The sequence below is a fragment of the Megascapheus bottae genome, chromosome 2 (genome assembly GCF_031878675.1).
Source record: "Megascapheus bottae isolate mThoBot1 chromosome 2, mThoBot2.hap1, whole genome shotgun sequence".
Classification (NCBI taxonomy): domain Eukaryota; kingdom Metazoa; phylum Chordata; class Mammalia; order Rodentia; family Geomyidae; genus Megascapheus; species Megascapheus bottae.
Genome location: NC_143510.1, coordinates 32,103,834 through 32,123,476, shown reverse-complemented (window position 1 = coordinate 32,123,476; position 19,643 = coordinate 32,103,834). Strand labels below are relative to the sequence as shown.

At 41.7% G+C, this 19,643-nt stretch overlaps 1 protein-coding gene and 1 non-coding gene across 3 annotated transcripts in view; both read left to right on the top strand.

The window, feature by feature from the left end:
• Prickle2 (prickle planar cell polarity protein 2) overlaps window positions 1-19,643 on the top strand; it is a 179,089-nt gene that overhangs the window by 19,687 nt on the left and 139,759 nt on the right. The window contains exon 1 of one of the 2 annotated variants that reach the window (XM_090323526.1): window positions 13,822-14,058. The exons of the other annotated variant lie outside the window; for it this stretch is intronic. The gene's annotated coding sequence lies outside the window, so the exon portion shown is untranslated. Of the gene's footprint in view, window positions 1-13,821; window positions 14,059-19,643 lie in introns of those variants that run through there. 2 annotated transcript variants of the gene reach the window in all.
• Window positions 18,383-18,453, top strand: Trnap-agg (transfer RNA proline (anticodon AGG)). The gene has a single exon. It is a non-coding gene; the product is annotated as a tRNA-Pro (tRNA).

The following is a 19,643-nucleotide window of genomic DNA, read 5'->3' as shown; positions in this document are numbered from 1 at the left end:
CCCAGCGTTAATGTTTCTCTGGTCATCTCTTTGAATTACCCAGATTAGAGACTGGCCTGCCTCTCTCTCTCTCTTTCCTTCTTTCCTTCCTTCCTTTCTTTCTTCCTCCCCCCACCTTTTTTCTTTCTTTCTTCAGTGCTTGTCCTGGGGATTGAACTCAGTACTTGGGTTCTGTCCCTGAGCATTCCATTTGAACCACAGCTCTACTTTCAGCTGTGTGTGCATGTGCGTGTGCATGTGTATGTGTGTGTGTGTGTGCTTGCACACGTGTGCTTAATTGGAGATAAGAGTTTCATGGACTTTCTTGCCTGCCCTGGCTTTGAACCATGATCTGAGGATCACAGCCTCTTGAGTAGCTAGGATTACAGATAGGAGCCACTAGCACCCAGCGCTATCTTGGGTTGTTTTATTTTTCCCTAATACCTTTTAAGTATGTATAGTATCTTCCATTATGGGAAAATAGGGGCACACTACCTTCACACCTGTTTTAATTCATAAAGAATGGTCAGAATAGCTTTCTTAACATCAGCACAAGGCCCTTATGAAATAAACCTGAGTCTCACCACAAGTGTCCTCACCAATTACCTGCTTCATCAGAACCTCTGTCAAATAGTGTACAGATAAGGAGAGAAAAAATGGAGCCAACGAGATGGAGAGATGATGTTTTCTGGGTTACTGCTTACCTTATGCATTCCCCACAAAGGTCAGTTGTCAGAGAGCCAAAAGCTTTTGATTCAAAGAGAATAACATAAGTTGAATTAAAAAAATTACAACTGGCCCTTCTGTTTGTATAGAGGTAAGCTGTCTGGGCTTCATTCTATCATAGGATTAGAAATTAACCTCATGCTTACCACCTCCATGCAGTAAATCTGTTGGAGAACTTGCTTTCTAAGAAGCTTTATGCTTCTTTCTTTTTTGGGGGTGGGGGGTTCCAGTTCTAGGACTTGAAATCAGGGCCTGAGAACTCACTGAAGGCTGTCACTCTAATCTGATGCCTCAACCACTTCTGGCTTTTTGGTGGTTAACTGGAAATAAGAATGTCAGGAACTTTCCTAGCTGGGCTGGCTTTGAACTGTAATCTTCAAATCTTAGCCTCTTGAGTAGTTAAAATGATAGGTGTGAGGTATCAACACCTGAATGACTTCTCATTTTAAAACTGTACACATGTTGGGTTTCTGTTGATGTTATTTTGTTTGCTTATGATTTTTAAAATATATTTTATACCTCCTGGCTGGCATGTAGCTTGGTTATTCTGAGTATCTTGAATTCACTTTTGAAGATATAGTAATAGCTTTAACACAGATGAGAATTAGATAGAAAATAACAACAGTTAGCAATTCTATTTTAGACTTGAAATTCTTTTTTTTCTTCAACTCAGGGAGGGTCTTGTGCTCTCACTTGGCTTTGTGTGTATGTGCGTTTTCTTAAGGCTAGTATTCTACCATGTAAGCCACACTATTGCTTCCAAAATAGGCATCCTTAAATGTATTGAGAAAGCTAAACCTTTCTACTGATTTTGCAAAGTGGAGGAATATTTGTCACTTTTGAGTTAAAATAGAACAACTTTTTTGAATATAAGGCTGTTAAAATACACTCTTGAGATTTTACACCAGTAATTTTTTTAAATTAATTGTATAGAATACTCATTTGATAGATGTTTAATAGCTATACTTCCATAATTGAAGTAAAAACCTAGACAGCTTTATTTTATATTAAATATACTGTATTTATATATTTGATATATTGTATATTAAATTATTATCTACAGTCACAAAATAGGAAGAGCCTTACTGTTACTTTATATAATATATTCATTAAATTTTATAAGCTTATATTATTTTGTGTAATAAAATATGTGATGTATACAGGAATTGTATAACCTAAAATTAACAAACCCAGTTGAAGCTTATTATATATTTATATGTATTGGAGGATCTTTCTTTCGTTATTTCTTTCTTTCTTTTCTTTTCTTTTTTTATACTGGCTCTAGTGCTTGAATTCAGGGCTTAAGCACTGTGCCTTGGCTTTTTTTGCTCAATATGGGTGCCCTTCCACTTGAATTACAACAACTCCATTTCAGGATTTTTGCTAGTTAATTGGAAATAACCTAGAAATTTCCTGGGCCAGCTTACAACCATGGTCCTCAGATCTTAGGCCCCTTGATCTACGTATGTTTTCAAACTACATTCTGACAGTAAATATATCTGTCAGAAATTTTAAATAGCATTTCCTATGAGCTGGTTGGGGATACTTTTGACACACTGCTATGGAGGACACAAAATGCATTCCTATGGCATTTCCTTTGCAGAAGAGTACATTGTTGACATAATTGCTCATTTTTAGCCATCAGAAATGAATAGAATTGAGAGTCAGTTTTGGTAGGAGACAAGTCAGTGTTGTGGAGCTAGACTGCCTGTGCTCAAGTTCTAGCCCTGTTACATTCTAGCTTTGGGACTTTAATTCCCTCATGTAGGAACTAAGTCAATACACTGTTTCTAGAGAACTGTTGTAGAAAACAAATGGGTTAATTTATGGAAAGCCCTTTGAGAAATGTCTAGCATAATATAAGCATTTTATCAATTAGTTTCTGCTGTGTAACAAAGTACCTAGAGGGTAAGCAGCTTATCAATATACCATTGATAATTTCTTAGGATTTCAGTCTTTATTTAGACAGTTCTTCTGGGCTATCTTGGCTGGAGTGGAAAGATCAGAGGGGCTTTGCTTGTGTTGTATAATGGAAGGTTGAACAAGACCAATTGTGCTTGTGCATATGGCTTGGACGCATAGTACTGACACCAGCAAGAGAGCCAAACTGGAATGCACAGTTTCTTTGCAAGCCTCTGCTTCTGTCACATATGCTAATACCTTGCTGGTCAAAGCAAATCACACAGTTGGGTCTAAAGTTGCTATGAGACAGAGGTACTCAAGAGTGTACTCAGTTGGAGGGCTTAGGCAGACAGACCAGGCTTGCACTCTACTTCAAATACTATGTGAGTATTCACTGCTATTATTATTGTCATCATTATTATCATCTCTCCAAACATAAAGCTGCTGAAATTAACTGCTCTTGAGTATGACTATAGTCAGTCATTAGCATTTGCTGTTTCCAAATATTGTGGGAGCCTCAAAAATTAATACTTGCAACAAGAGAGTTTTTAAGAGGAGCTTATTCTGCAGAGCTGAAATTATTATTTTTGTTACAAACTGTAGCTGTCTCTACTGGTCTCCCTGGGAGAATTTTGTAGGTTATAAAATACAGCGATTACTATGGTAATCATATTGCAAGTATAAAATGGCTTTGACCTACTTGTTAAAATGCAGTGTGTATTAAAATAAAGGCTGTGATCTTAAAGCTAAATGCACTTGGAATAAAAACAGAATAGCAGGCCTACAGTGTGAGAGACATCTTTACAAAACGGCGGACACTAACTAGGGAAGAGGCATGAAGGTTTTCTTACATGTCTGCTTTTTGCTCTTTGTCATCACCTGTAGCTCACTGTGTGTGTGTGTGTGCATGTGCGTGTGTGCGTGTACCTGTGTGTGTGCATGTGCATGTATGTGCGTGTGCTCATGTGAATGTGTGGATGCACACATGTCCCCAGTACTGGAGCTTGAATTCAGCTTTTGGACACTGTCCCTGAGCGTTTGTGCTCAAAGCTAACATTCTACTACTTGAACCACAGCTCTACTTCTGGCTTTTTGGTGGTTAATTAGAGATGTCTCAGAGACATTTTCTGGCCTGGTCTTTTGGTTTTGGTTTTGGTTTTGATTTTGGTTTCTACCTATACTCAGCTTTTAGTTATCTTTTTTTTCTTTTAATTTCCAATAAGAACTACTATTTGCAAAGGTGCAGTGGCACTTTGTTCAAGGTTCTGCTGTATTTTTCAATGTACTTTCCTGGTTCTTTTTCATAATATCTCCTTGAAGCGGGAATTAATAATCTCCTCTTATCTATGAGGAATCAGGCTCAGATAGGAATCAACCTGCCCCACATTTAGGCCTGGATCATTGAGGACATATAAATTGGGACTCTGAGAACTACAAGAAATTGGCCAAAGTTCACACAAGTTGATTTGATTTCCAGGAGACTCCATTCTTTGGACATTTTCATTGCTTTTGTAAATTGACTTATTCACCTATTTAAGAGATATTTATTGTCTGCCTCTTGTGTGCCAAACAACATGCTAATTGCTATGTAAATCCACAGACAGGGCCCTGAGAGGGTTTCTTGAAGTCAGGAAAGACTTCTCAGATGTCCAGATGAAACTTGGAGGATGAGAGAGCATAACTCAGGGGATCCATGCAGATTTCATGCAGTACTAGTACTAAGAGAAGAACTTACACATGGCTCACTTGAGCTCAAGTGTGGAGAGCAGGCACTGAAAAAGCAGTTCTGGTAAAGAAAGCATCATAAGCAAACATTAGATCTAGAAGGGTTTTTTGGGCCTAGTTTCTTTGAGGGCTCTGGGGAGCCCCAGGAAGATTTTTGAACAGGTTATAATATACTCAGATAGATTACTTAGCATTTGCACTCTTGACCAAGTGTGAAAAGTGAGATTGAGATGGGGAATGGGAGAGATGAGACCTCTAGCATTGGAGTCCAATTAGCAAAACTAGTGAAGCAGGCTAGGGTGAGGACCAGGACAGGGATAAGGAAGTGAAGTATACTAAGGGACATGTTCAGGTGGTGGCTGTGGAGAGTCAAGAATGACATCCTGTATCTGACTCAGGAAAAGAGTGCCCTGAGCACTGGAACTTAAAGGAAAGAGGATGCTGTACCATCACAAGTCTGAACCTTAGATGAGTTCTTCAAGCTGACAGTGAGATTGATGACTTTAGCACCCTCCCAGAATTCTCTACTCTATTTTGCTCTTTGTACTTACCTGCCTATTGTCCCCTCCCACCATGCACCCTTAGAGAGGAGGGGAAGAATGCATTTGACCTTGAAGAGTGCAGATGCCAAGAGGTCAGGAGTCCTAGACAGATTTGAGGGGCTCCACTAAAAGGAACAACAGAGTGGGGATGAGGGGGCTTTGAAGAAAATAAAACAATGCCCTCACTCTTGGCTCCACAAGGATCTTTGGAGTGAGTCAGAACGTTTAGAACTTTCAAGAACTCTTGACTGAATTGCCCAGGAAACCTGATAACTTCTGAAAAGAACAGACAGTATATAGAGAAAGCCCATCCTCTTTCTTGTTCCTCTCTCCCTTTCTCTTTCTTCTTCTCCTCCTTCCTCTGGGGCTTCTCCCGATGCACAGGGGTGAAGGAGAATAACCATAATTCCACTGAATGATGGAAACACATTTGATTTTATTCATTGTTTTTTAGTGCATTGATTCAGTCATCCATGGCTTCTTTTCACAGGAGAAAAATTCTGAGGCCAGCTGTAGGCCTGCTGGCCAGAACTATGGTCATTAATGGGGTATGCTATGGGCCTTGGCCTGGATAATGTCCCAGCTGATAGACATGTCCCACTCTCCTCCAGAGAAGCCACTAATATGGAGTATCTCTTTCCAGAAATACATTCTATTTCTCATGATGTGTGTTCACTGAGATTCTCCCTTCCCAAGTCCATGGCTTTAGTTCAGTCATTTGTGGTCCCCTATTTGGTCTTTTTGACATAATTCATGAAGGAGTTAAACCAGGCCACAGTGTGAATCAAGCTGACTTTTATAGCCTAGTAATTTTATGCTACCAGGAATGCACTGATTCCATAGCTTATAAGTTCAGGCTTTTTGTTTTTCTTATAGCACAAATAATTTTGAGGTATAAACAGCCCCCAGCATTATAATTATCAGTCATATTAATTGACCTGCTGATAATTACAGAAGTGAAAGGAAATAACGTAGAGGCTGGCTGTTAACTTATATCCCAGGAATGTTAATTCCAGATTCTACCCTGGAAAGAAATCTAAAGGTAAAAGCATCATGTATAAATAGGGTGTGTGTGTGTGTGTGTGTGTGTGTGTGTAAAGGTTTCCATTATGATGAATTTTCATTGCTCAGTCAAGAGTGATTGGATCATTAGGAATGTCTTCAGATTTATTTCAAGGAAGACTGGATTGAGAAGTACAAAGGACATTAGTAAACACATCCAGGTGTTCTGTGAGAGCTTTCCAGATGGCCTAAGGGGCAAGACCACTATCCTGTAAGCTGGGTATCATGATAGAATAAAAGGGAATGAAGAAGAAAGCTAGCCCACACATTCTCAGTCTGTCACTGTCTCCTTTATGCCTACCATGAGATGAGCCACTTTGCTCTGTTCTAATAATAGACTGAAACCACTGAAACCGTGAGCCACTATTCCTTGCTTGAGTTGAGTTGTTGCTCTAGGTAATTTGTCATAGTGACAAAAATGATGACTTAAATGCACAAAAGCAGAATATTCAACAGTCTAGACTAGTAGAAGGTTCCAATTTGAAAAACATCTCTCAAATTGGGTTTCCTCAGTAGGAAACTAAGCTATAAATCCAGCATCTGGGAACCTCAACTCTATGTCTAAAATCAGAAGAAAGCCTACACTGAAAGAGACCGTGAGAATTTTAACAGACCAGAACCAGTCACTTGGCCATGAGAGAATCTCCAAGAAAAGATTACGGATGGAGGTCTAAATGGTGTTTTTACATACTGAAGCTGTAACTTGTGAATGTGTTTTGCTGCTGCTGTATCTCCTCATTCAGAGGAGGGAAGTAAAAGATTTAGGGCCACAGATCAGTAATGATTTACTAGGGGCCTACAATGAGCTTAGCATGATTATGGAGATTGTGAGAAATTCTAGAGATTCCTGAAGATGATGAAATTCTTCCAAGAACTTTTCAGGGAAGGGCGAATTAGGAGGAGAGCTGTAAACCTAAACTACAGACCGAAACCTTCCCCAGATAGAAGACCATGCAGACACAGGAATCACAGTGTTTAGTGATCCATAGGAGAGATGGTTAATCAGTGAGAGAATGCACAAAAGGAGGCTTTGTGGCGCAAGAAGGATTTAAACTGGACTTCGGAGGATTGAGGGCTTGTGATATTCCCTTTCTGTTGCTTTATAACAAGTTACCATGAATTCAGCAGCTTACAACAATCATCTGTGTCTTATCTCATAGTTCTGTCATCCAGAAACTCATGCCTGATGTGACTAGCATCTCTGCTTAGGTCTTGTAAAGCTGGAAACAAGGCACAGGCCAATCTGCAACCCCATCTGGTTCTCTTGTGGGTGTCTAAAGAGACATAGCTTGCGAGTACTAGGGTGGAAGGTCTCACTTCCTGCTTTTGGAGTCGAGATGCACTTCCTCTTAGATAATATTTCCATGGCCAAGATATATAGATATACATTTACTGCAGGATTCTAGGCACAAAAGGTACTGCGCGCGCACGTGTGCACACACACATACACACACACACACGCACGCGCGCAGTATCTATCTGCTTGCCTGTCCTCCTACCCACCCACCAGTCCATCCATTCACCCATCTAGAGGAAGTGCTTTTGCATTTTTCAGCCCCCCCCCCCGGAAATTCAAATTCATAATGTTTGGGATATGGCATAGATTGGTGCCTCTCCACCTTGGAGAAACATTTCATGTGGACAAGAGATGTGGTCACTAGACAGTTCATTTTTTGCAGTTATGTGTAATCAATATGAGATAATACCAAGATTATTTCCCAAGCCTTCTGTTCCTAAATGTAGCTAATGATTCCATTCAGTCTTCAGATGTTATTGTCAGCTTTCCAACTTGCTTGACAATGTCATAGAGAAATGATGCACATATTAGTTTAGTTTATTTTAGTCCTTGAAACCTCATAAATCGCTCAAAGAGGGAGCCTCATTGGAGGATTCAGTTGCCCCTTTTTCCAAAATTTCATCATCTCCCTCTTGAAATGAGAAAGGAGCACCTCTGGGTTCACAGCCCGTGGCAGGCTCCGGTTCCTAATTAACTATTTTTGAGTCATATGTTCCATATCTGGATAAAAATGAGCATGAGCCAGGTGTTGGTGGCTCACACCTGTAATCCTAGCTACTCAGGAGGCTAGGAGCTAACATCTGAGGATCAGGAATGAAAGCCAGCCTGAGCAAATAAGACGCTCATCTCCAATTAAACACCAAAAAAGCTAGAAATGGAACTGTAAATCAAGTGGCACAGCACTAGCCTCGAGCAAAAATGTTCAGGGACAACTCCTAGGCCATGAGTTCAAGAATTCAAGTCTCAGGATAGTCCTAGGAGAAAAAAAATAGAGTGTGATAAGGAAAATATTTAGTATGGAATAATCATCATTAAAGTGATAACTCTAGAAGGTTTTAACTTTGGGGAGTATTACCTGCTTGCTCATTGTTTATGTTTTTCACAATATATAAAATTTATTCACAAGCTTAGAGTTAAATGAGTTTGGGCAAAATGCATAGTCATGTAGCCAGGCTCTTGATAAGGTGAGTCAGTTCTATCACCTCCCTTCCCCAGCCCTCTCTCACTACCATCCATCAACTCCCATCCTCAGCCCCATCAGCTGCTGAGCCACTTACTGTTCCTATAATTTGCCTCTTCAAGGCTGTTTTTGGTCTGTCACTTAGCGTGATGTATTTGAAATTCATTATTTTTCTTGTATCTGAGTAGCCTTCTACTATGTGGACAAATCATGCTTTGCCTATTAGAAATTAAGGCAGATTCCATATGATGCCACATGACTCCGGGGTTTGGTGAAAGCAGGTTCTGTAGAAATCCTGACATGCTATGCAAATGACTGCGTTTGGAGGAGAAACTAACGTTAACTCGTGCACGCCCTGCAGAATTGTTTAACATAGATCATCTTCAAGTTTCATAGCCACGTCATCAACAACGGGTTTGATCAAAATATAAAATATGACTCATGAATTTCAACTCAAAGCATTGCTTTTGGAGGTAAAGCCAATGGTTTCTAGAGTATCCTTTTATATTCTCCGATTTATTTATCACCTTCTTTTCTTTGTCTTTCTCATCTCCTTTATTTTCATTCTTAGGCTCTATCACTTTCTTGTTCTCTCTTCCACCCATCCTCTTCCCCCAAATATTCCATTAGCATTTATATAACTGAATTTATTAGACTTATTCTCAAGGAGCTCAAATTATATACATATACATATGTATTATGTGTATGTGTGTATATATGTGTATATATATATATATATATATTATGTACTCTTGCATGTGTGGAGGAGGTGGGGATGTACTTTGTAGCTCCTGGAGAGATCAAAGTTGGTAGCTTTCCCAATTTATTCAGCTTGCTGCAGGCAGAACACAAAGGGCTGCTAAAGGATTGGACTTCGTATCTTAAAGCTCATCAGAAAAATTCCAAGCCACAGATATTTTTTCTCTCTCTCTCTCAGCAACATTTCAGATATAGAAGTTCTTCTTGGTTGCCTCTGCTAGGGTGGCTGAATTTAAAATGCTGCAGTAAGAAAGAAAATTCTATTCTTTTCTCATCCGTGGAATGGACTGGCTATAAAATGTCACTGGTGCAACATGACAGACATCACGAATCCATTGCTGCATGCTTCCCTGCCAGATATAACCTCAGACTTTTTATCAGGTCAGCCTTCTAGGAAGTCACCACCCATCTGTGTTAGCTTAAGGGGGTGGAACTTGTTTGCCATTCTAAAACAAATGGTATTAAATCCCAGGAGTATGGCTGGGATGGTCTACAAAAAGGTCAAGGGTCAGAGGTCATCAGTAGTGAAGAAGATCTTGGATTACTGCCATTCATGCTCCCTGAAGGCAGGAGTCGTGTGTGATTCAGGTTTTCCCATCTTCACCTAGCCTATCAGGAAAGTCCTTCTCGTGTTAAACACTGTAGGAAAACTAAACAGGGCATGAAGGAATAAATGGAAGAACATGCCTATGGCTGATTCCCCTCCTTGCCTCCACCTCAGACTTTACAGTTCATTGCTTCTTCCAAAGGGCAGGCACAAGGCTTGCCCTTACTGAATTTCATCCACTATAATTCAGGCCATTCCTACAGATTGGCTAGATCACCTCATATTCTTATTTGCCAAACAAAAGCCCAAGCAGCTTGGCATCATCGGTTGGACTTCATTTCCATTTCATCTCCTTAGTTGCTCACAAACTGACCATGTATTGCTGAGAAGGGTTCCTTGGCCTTTTTCCTTTGATTAACTGTGAGTCTTTGTGGTTGCTTTTGCTGTTTGTGCTGGTACTGGAACTTAAACTCAGGACCTAAGCATAGTCCTTCAGCTTTTTCACTCAAAGCTAGCACTCCACCATTGCCTTCTAGCTGCACTTCTGGCTTTTAGTGGTTAACTGGAGATAAGAGCCTCATACTTTCCTGCCTCAGCTGGCCTCAGATTGTGACCCTTAGATCTCAGCCTCCCCTGGTAGCTTGGATTACAGGCATGAGCCACTAGCACCCAGCTGAGTTCTTAGAGTAGTTTTATGAAAATAGGCTACAGCCAATCTTCTTTAACTGTTAGAAGGAAATTCTCTTTGAACACAAAAAGAGATTTTCTCTTTTAACCAGGCACTGAATTTTATCTATTGATATCAAATACCCAAAGACTACAATGAATTATTGGTTGAATATTTTCCTAACAACCCTAGAAGGAGTGGTATGAATTCTATCTTACATCTGAGGTAAGCAAAATTTCAAGAAGTTGTACCGTATAGATGGTCAAAAGACAGGGACAATCCTAGTGCAAAGGTATACCTAACTCTAAAGTCTTTTCCTGAGAAAATACTAGCATATTTCAGTGAGGATGCCACTTCCTCCAGGAAGCCATTGTGGCTTGCATTCATTTACCAGCTTCTTCATTGTCTGATACACTGGTGCTAACCAGAGTAAGGTTTTCAAGGGCAGAGGCTATCCTTCCTTTGGCTTCTTTTTTTTTTTTTTCTTCTCTTTTGCTATTTTTATTTGGTGGATTTCCTGGGAGATCTCTGTCACTTTGCCCTGTACCTGAGTGCCACAGATAATGCACAGCTATGTCTTCAAACATCTGTCATTTTGCATTCATTATAAATGCAGATGAAAGATGAAGGGAAATGCATTTCAGTTTCCTACAAGGAATAGCAGAAGTCATTTTTCTCCTGGACAATTGAGTGTTTTACGCTAACTCACTTCTGCCATTCCATTATTAAACTGTTTCATTTTGCCACACTTCAATTTTTTATTGACTGTGCTCTTATGAATAATTAACGCATGCGAATGTTCTCATATTTGTCCTGCTTCATATGCTCTGTGCTTCTTAAGTGTGACAATTTCACAGTTTTATGAATGCCAGAAGATTCGGTGTGGTTATATCTTTAGCTATTGCTTTTCCCCAATTTCCTTAACTGTGTTTCCCAATGGAAGTCTTACTATACATATATTGGGTCTTTTCCTTTTGTATTTCATGTCTCTTAATGGTCTCTCTCTCTTCCTCTTCCCCCCCCCTCTGTTTTTCACTTCTTTTTTCCTTTGCTTTATTTTGCATATGACATTGTCTCTTCAGCAGTCTAATCTACTGAAGCTATCTGTTGAATTCTTTCTTTTCGTGATTCTGGTGATTGTCATCCTATTCAACTCTTTGCAAGGGTTCTGATGGCAGCTTCCGGGTTTAAAATCATGTTAAACTTCCTCAGGTCATGTTGTTGATTTAAGGTCCTTAATTCTTAAGTCTCTAGTTCTCTTACATGTTCACTTCTCGCTGCTCAGATCTTTGGCTGTTCAGTAACCTATTATGGGAACTTCTGCATTGCTGACTGTAGTGTGAGTTGGGCAATGGGTTCTCCAGGGAAATTTTTAATTTACTCCTGTGAAGCATTCCTTGGCAGTCTATAGATGAGACAGTCTCCCCTGCTCATTATTCCTTCAGAACTTCCGATTCTAACTTTCGCTTTCATGCCCCCAAATCCCAACAGTCACAGGCCTCAGATAAACTTAATCTCCCACGACAAACATCAGGGTAATGTCACAGGGCCAGTAGACATTTCTCTTTTCGAATCTATATCTTTTCTGTGAGTACAACCCTTGGTGAATATTCATGACTTACACAAGGGTCTTATAATAACTTCTCCTTTTCCTAGTCCCAAGGCCTTGTCCCCTCTTTCCCCTTACCCCTGCTCCTCAAGAAACTAGACAGAGCCTTTCCCTACCACCTCCCTCCGGCCTCAGCATGAATCTGCCTGCTTGTTTTTCTTATTCTCAGCTGGTTATATCCTAACACTTGGGTATTTTCTTTATTATTAATCAGCTAAGAGTTTACTATCTAGCCTCTTTATTTGAAAAGTTGGCATTTTTAAGCTGTCATCATTTTCCAAATTTCATCCTTTTCCATTTTGCTAGAACCTAGAACTTGTTGCAAGCTTCTAGGACAAATATTCAAACAATACTTAAGGATATGTGTTAAAACATTATCTCCTTCCCATCTGAAATCTTATTCTCTAGCCTTGTCAGATAATAACGTTTACCATTTTCGGAGGCTTATTTCTAGGATAGTGTATCTACAACATACACGTGTATACCTAAAATGTGAAGATTTGTTTATATAGCAGAAATGCATTTAACTTCTGCACTGTAGTGAACAATTTATCTTATATTTCATTGCATACTAGCACTCTCTTATTCTCAAGACTGTATAGTATTCCATTACATATCGTAATTTAACCAATTCCTCTATGAAAATATAACTTATTTGGTTGTTTTGATAGTACAGAAGCATTCTTGTGCAGGTATTTGCCTGTATATCATTAGAAGTAAATTATTTGTCTAATTCTGCTGCTTGAAGTCTGACCTCACCCATCCAACAGGGAGTTCCTGGCAGTCAGAAATCTTCCACTGGTGTCCTGGTGTGTGATATGTAATCTGGCACAGAAGGGGAATCCACTTCATCTTTGTTTCATGAGTGACTATTCAGCAAGAAGTACAAACCAGTAGTCAGACTCAGTCCCAACCTCCAGCCCCTGTGTTTTAATCCTAGTACTGAGGGAAGCTCTTTACTCTTCCGAGGACCTCCCACTAGACATCTCCTCTGGTCTAGACATGAGCTGATGTGGTTTTCACAACAGCCCTGTGAGATGGTAGGTTTTGTGATCTTGCTTTGCACATGGGAAATGGAGGCTCAAGGTTCCATCACCAGAAGAAGCAGACTCAGGCTTGTATACAGTTTTGCCTGAAGTCAACACTGAGGCCCCTTGATTTACCCGGAATGAACCATGATTGACACAGCCAATTACAGACACACCTCATGGTCCATTCTCTGTTTATTCATTCAGTCCATCCACAGATAGTGCCCAGGAGCCCCCAATGTTCCAGGCATATACATTTTTTTTTTTAAATGATGGATGGTGTAAAGCCATTGACAGGTTAAAGAAGTGGGAGCTGGAAGAACAAGTATCCTAAGAGTAAAGGTACAGGGAAGGCTGAGTATGAAGCCAGAGATTTCTTGAGGAGGTGGTCAGGATGGGTGGAGGATCCAGGGTGCCCGCCCCCACACCCTTTTATGTTTTTCTAACCTGGGTGCTCTGCCTAAATCCCTGGTTCCAGCCGTGGCTAGAGCTCAGCACCCGCCGAGCTGGAAGCCCTGTCCTGCTTCTAGAGAGAAAGGCTGGCTGAGCCCCTCATCAGCCCTTTCTAATTTTAAAGCCCTGGCTCCCTTGATTGAAATCTCAATTTGGGAAAGGGCCTGCGATTGGCCGGCGGCTGGCAACTTTCACCAATAAGCAGAGGGGAGGTGGGGCAGCGTCCCTTTAAGCCGCCTGGAGGCAGCCTGCCTGCGGAGCTTGGAGCTAGCGTCTTTCCTCTGGACCTAGTTTTATTTTATATTATTATATATTTATATATATATATTAATTTATTTATTGGGAATCTGGAGCTGCTGCCGCCCAGAGGGAATGTCACCCCCTTCGAGCGCCGCAGGGCCCCCTCCGGCTCTGCGCTCCGGGAGGCTGGTGTCCCGCGGGGCTCCTTAGCCTTGTCCCCCAGCCTCTCTGTCTCCAGCCCCTGCCCCAACCCGTGGTTCCTGCCTCTCTGCACGACTTCCCCCCCCCACCCCACTACCCCCGAAAAGCCAAGGACTCCGGAGTAATGCAAGGCTGAACTGGGTAAGTGGCCCCCAGGAGAGGGGGGAAGGCTCTCCACCTTCCCCTGGGAAAAGGGGCGCTTGCTTGGGGACACTGACTTGTGAGATGCTGGGAGGTGAGCTCTGCTGGGGGCAGGGGGCAGGGGGGGGGGCTGTGTCATTTTTGGTCTGCCTGCCAGCTTTGGTGTAATCATGTTATAAACCTGCAATGGGAATGAAAGGGGGTGGAGGGACCACTATCCCAAAGAAGGGAAGATGTTATTACATTAGAACTTCTTAAGGGGGGAAACATCAACTTCTCAGAATTTGCTTGTCAGACGGTATTTCCTTTTAATCCATTTCCCTCAGGTATTTAGAATGTATTGACAGCTAGTGACCTATTTGTGTCCATTAAGCTATCAAAAACATTGTGTGTGTGTGTGTGTGGTTATGTCCATATGGGGTTTGAACTCAGGGCCCAGGCGTTGTCCCTTACCTTGTTTGCTCAAGGCAGGCACTCTTCCAATTTGAAACAGCCAATTCTCCACTTAGAGCCTGGAACCTCAGAGCTCAGCCTCCTGAGCAGCTAGGATTATAGGCACAAGCCACTGGACCTTGGCTTCACAAATGCTTAATGTTTCCAGGAAGGTCAACTTTAAGATATGAATTCCTTCTCCCCACCCCATACACACACATGCTGTTATGTTTTGAGCTATATTGCCTAAAACTGGAATGTTGCTTGTTTTGCAAGGACTTAAAAAATTCATTTCTCTGGTGGTTGATGAGGACGTCTATAAATAAGCAATTCTGGATTTGTTAATTTGGTCTCCCTGATTTGGCTGTGTATGGGGGGAGAGGTAAAGGGAGGAGGGAAGGAGAGATGGTCTTTCCTCTCCTGGTCTTCCGCCCTCTGTCTATGGAAGGCAGTGTAGTTTGCACACAGAGGAAGAAGGATCCTAGGCCTGCTCTTTCTGGAATCACATATGTTCCCAGCCACTAGTCCAGAGTCACTTCCTAAAGCCTAGAATCATTGCAAATTTGGGGTGCTAGTGTATCTGTGCCTTGAGTGAGGGATGGATATAATCCACACACTGCAGCTTTAGCAGCAATCTTTTCATTTGTCTGTGCCTAAGCAAGAAGTTGAGAGGTAAAGCAGGTCAGAGATGGTTTATTATTACTATTATTGTTATTATTAATCTTCAGGATGAGACAGCTGGAAGACAGCCTTTCATAATTGGAGCAATGTCTGATGCCTCTGTTGCCAAATGCCATTTCCGCCCATATTAAAATGATTTTTGGCTTTTAGCAGCCCTCTTTTTGCCCAGCTAGCTTTTCTTTGTGATTCTTGAGGTGGTATGAATCATTTGTATACTTTGGGTTCCCTGCTTTTTTGCACACCGATGTATTTTGTTTTGTTTAAATCCCTGCAGCTAGTTGAGCAATGAGAGAGATAGCCCTGACCCTGTCTGCACAGACAGAACAAATACCATGGGGTTGGAGCCTGGGGCGGGGTTGGGGGGGGAGAATTTGGGCCTTTGCTTTCCAAAGCATCAATTGCCAAATCTTCCCAGCCATTGGGCAATCCAGATAAAGGTGTCAAATGAGCTGAGCAGTAAAGAATTTATATGTGCAGCTAATTCTGTTAGTCCCACAATAAAACATCTTCCCATGGGGCCAAAAACCAAGGTGGGAGAAGGCTTAGTTTAAAAAAAATTTAAATAAATAAAGATCCTGTGTTCTCAGTCGCTGACTATGCAGCTCTCTCTAGATTTCTGAGAACCTTCCAGAAGAAACTGTTGACTGGATGGAAGTTTTAAGAAATGCAGAGCCAAAATCAGGACAAGCCCTGCTTGAGGGACTCTTCACCTTCTGTTTGAAGGAAAGGAACACTTGGTTAGAATATCAAATCATGGCTACTTTTCAACAACAACAATAATAATAATAATAAATAATTATAAAAAAGGTCCTTGCTCCAGAGGCAAGGAATCATTTGGTTTAGGTTTTTTCTGTCTTATTCTCCCCCTCCCCTCTTCTTTCTTTTTTTGTGGTAGAGGCTTGGAGATGGTTAAACATCCTGTCTGCAGGAAATCACCAGGAGATTCGAGCACTTTCTGGTGCAGCCTCAGATGGGACTCAGCTTTGGGTATAATACAGGAAAACTCTGTTACTAGACAGGTGTTCTTCTGCCATACCTTCAGCCTTACTCATCTTCCCAGCTTCTCCATCCACAAACTTTGCTTTTTCTATTTTTAAGATTATGCCTGCGTTTGAGAAACTGAAATGCCTCTCTCTCCTTACCTTTCCAAGTTTTATGTTATTTAGTGTTTGGACAGCCCTTCCCTGGTAGCCCAGGCTTGTCTCCAAGTCTCGACCTCCTGCCTCAGTCTCCCAAACCCACATCTTCCAGAGCTTAAGACAGGACTTACTTGTGAAAAATTTGTTTTAAATCAAACCCACTTCCCTTCCTAGCCTCTTCCCATTAGCGTCAGCAAGAACAACTCTTGGCTCCTTTCCCCTAAGATTTCCTTGAAGCCGGGATTGCAGTCTGCAGGGACACAGATGTCTGGAGGAATGAGCGAGGGGAAGGTTTGACTAGCATTTGCCAGTTTGGTGGTGACATTTATGGTCTTTGTTGAGTTGTTTGTAGAGCAGGCAAAGCAGTTCTGGGGTGGGTTTACTCTGAAGCACAGCAGCCAGGCAAGGAGGAGGCCATTAAATGACTGTAGGACACAATGGAGGGGCTCCAGGCAGGGCTTTGTGGGTGCTATGTGGAGAGAACTGTAGTTTTAATTTGGAAAACCTAATCTCTGAACTGCTCTTCCCTGCGATATCTTTCTTAATCTTCCCCAAAAGATAAGAAAGCATTAAGCACTTCCTTGCTGTGTAATAAAATTGGAGCGCTCTGGGAGAATATGACTATCTGATGTCTCTAGGAGGAAGCTAGCTCTGTGTGTGTGTGTGTGTGTGTGTGTGTGTGTGTGTGTGAGAGAGAGAGAGAGAGAGAGAGAGAGAGAGAGAGAGAGAGAGAGAGAGAGAGAGAGAGAGAGAGAGAGCTTGCTTTAGTCATATCTCTCTTGACAAGCAGAGACTTCTGGGAGGCTTCCATAAGAATGGAGACAGTATGGGGTGGTGGCTGAGATAGACTCCATTACTGTGGGATACAGTGCCTGGGAAAAACTTAGAAATGATTTCCCAGAGGCCTTTGAGAGCAGCTTCACATTTGACTTTTAGCAGCCAGGCTGAATACAGAAATCACTGTACCTGTCACTAAGGTCTCTCCCTACGAAGCATCTAGCCCAACGTGACTTTGATCTTTGTCATATGTCACATCTTTGAAATTTGCTTTCTTACTGTTTTCCTTTAAAATCAAAACAACAAAAACAAGTGCTTGGTCCCTGAAGAACATTTGAGGAAGGTCATTTTGTGTTCGCTAAGCCTGCTGTTTCTTCCCACTGATTTTATTATTTTATTCTATTTTATTTATCCTAAGTCAGTGTTTCAGTGTGGCACCCAGGCTGCTCTCAAACTCATGATCTTGAAAGATACCCATGCTCCTCCTGTTTCCAATTCCTAAGTGCATTATTGTAGTTCTTCCAAGTGTTTGTTTTAATTCTTCCTAAAGCTTACTGAGTACTTTATTTTATTTTAGTTTTTTTTTTATGATTGAGGCTGTTTTGGGAATGAGGGAATATCACTTGTGTTGAATTTCAGATAAAGTCTCATCTTCAGCACTAGTCATCTAACCTGACTAAAGGCATATTATAAGGTATAATAGCCATACCCAGTGATACCTGGTGCTTTTACCAAGCACATACTTTCTCTAACTTCTCTATGCATACATACTCTTCGGCAAAAAGAAGTGGCTCACACTTGCAGGCCCAGCTTCTGTAAAGGGGAAGCTAGAACTATCACAGTTTCAGGCCAGGCAGGGCTAAAGTTAGCAAGAATTTGTCTCCCCAAAACAGCCAGGTAGCTAGGCACCAGTGACCCATTCCTATAATCTTAGCCACTCGAGAGTCTGAGGACCTGGAGGTTCACGGTTTGAAGCCAGCCAAAGCAGAAAAAGTCTAGGAGACTCCATTCCAAAATAATGAACAAAAAAAAGCAGGACTAGAAATGTGGCTCAAGTGATAAGAGTGCCAGCTAAGCAAGCAAACTGTGTAAGCTCAAGGGCCTGAGTTCAAACCCCAGTGCCACCATAAATAATCAAAACCCAAACAAAATAATACAGACAAACAAAATACATTAGTGCATGGCTCTGTAACCTCAGCTGCTGAGGAGGTGGAGAAACAATGCAAGTCAGAGGTTACTGGAGATCCTATCTGAAAACAAACAACAATATGGAAACACACACCACAAAGGACTGAGGGTATAGTTCAAGTGGTAGAGCATTTGCCTAGGAAGCAGGAGGCCCTGGGTTCAATCCCCAGTACTACCAAAGCACACCAACAGCAGATTTTCCTAAGTGTCTCAATAGGTATGGCCTAGAAATCTGCCTTTTAAGATATCCCAAGTAGAAACTCCAGGTTCTACGTTGAGATGCTCTGTGCTATTGCTTCTGGTCCCTATGAGATCCATTCACTTTGAAGGTGAGGAAGAGTTTGTTACCAGGCCACTAAGTGATCCTGTAGGGTACCTAGACCTGAGCATCTAACTCCAGGGCATATGCCCCGGGTGTGGGGGGGCTCCTGGAGCCTTTGTCTCATCACTAAAATCTCCCCACTGAAGGGCCCTTCTCTAAGAGCTGACACAGAAGAGGTGGCAATCCTGTATTGCAGAATTAAGGAACACCTCCAAGGGGGTACTGGCCCTCGTGCTGACACTGGAGTGCCTGGGGATCTGAGATAAAATGACTGCCTAAGAGAGATAGATTTCTGAGGTGCTTGGCTGTTATTTTTATTAATTAACTAATTAATGAATTAATTGCTGCTGGGGTTTGAACACAGAGCCTTTTGCTGGCTAGATTTTCTACCACTTGAGCCACACTCTCAGACCTCTTTTATTTTTTTTTCATATAAGGTCGTGTGTGTGTGTGTGTGTGTGTGTGTGTGTGTGTGTGTGTGTGTGTGTGTGTGTGTGTGTGTGTGTGTGTGTGTGTGTGTAGCTGTGTGTCTGTGTCTCCTGCCCCCCAGCCTTGGACTTTGATCTTTTTGTGTATGGCTGCTTCATAGCTAAGATGACAGGCACAGCATCTCCATGACGAGATTGGTTTTGAAATAAGGTCTCATTGGCTGTTGTCTGAGTTGACTTAAAAGTGTAGTTTTCCTTCCTCTGCCTCCTGTGTAGTTTGGGATTACAGATGTATGCTACCACATTTATTCTTGTGAGGCTCCTTGAAGTCCGCCGCCAGCTTTTAAAATCCTTTACTCAATTCTCTTCACTTTCAGAGGCCTTTCCACAAATGCCACTTCCTCTCCTCCAGCCCATAACACCTCCCACAGAATCTCCCACAAACCCAAGAATATGGAAGGCTCTCCTATAACTGGTGCCCAGAACCCTTCTTCAGGCCCCTTTCTCTTTCTTCATCCCTACTCTGGGAAGAATCCTGCAGAAACATATGCAAAGGGAAGTGGTAAAGCAGAGGAGCAAAAATGAGGAAGGACTTCACTCAGCCTCTGAACTGATTCT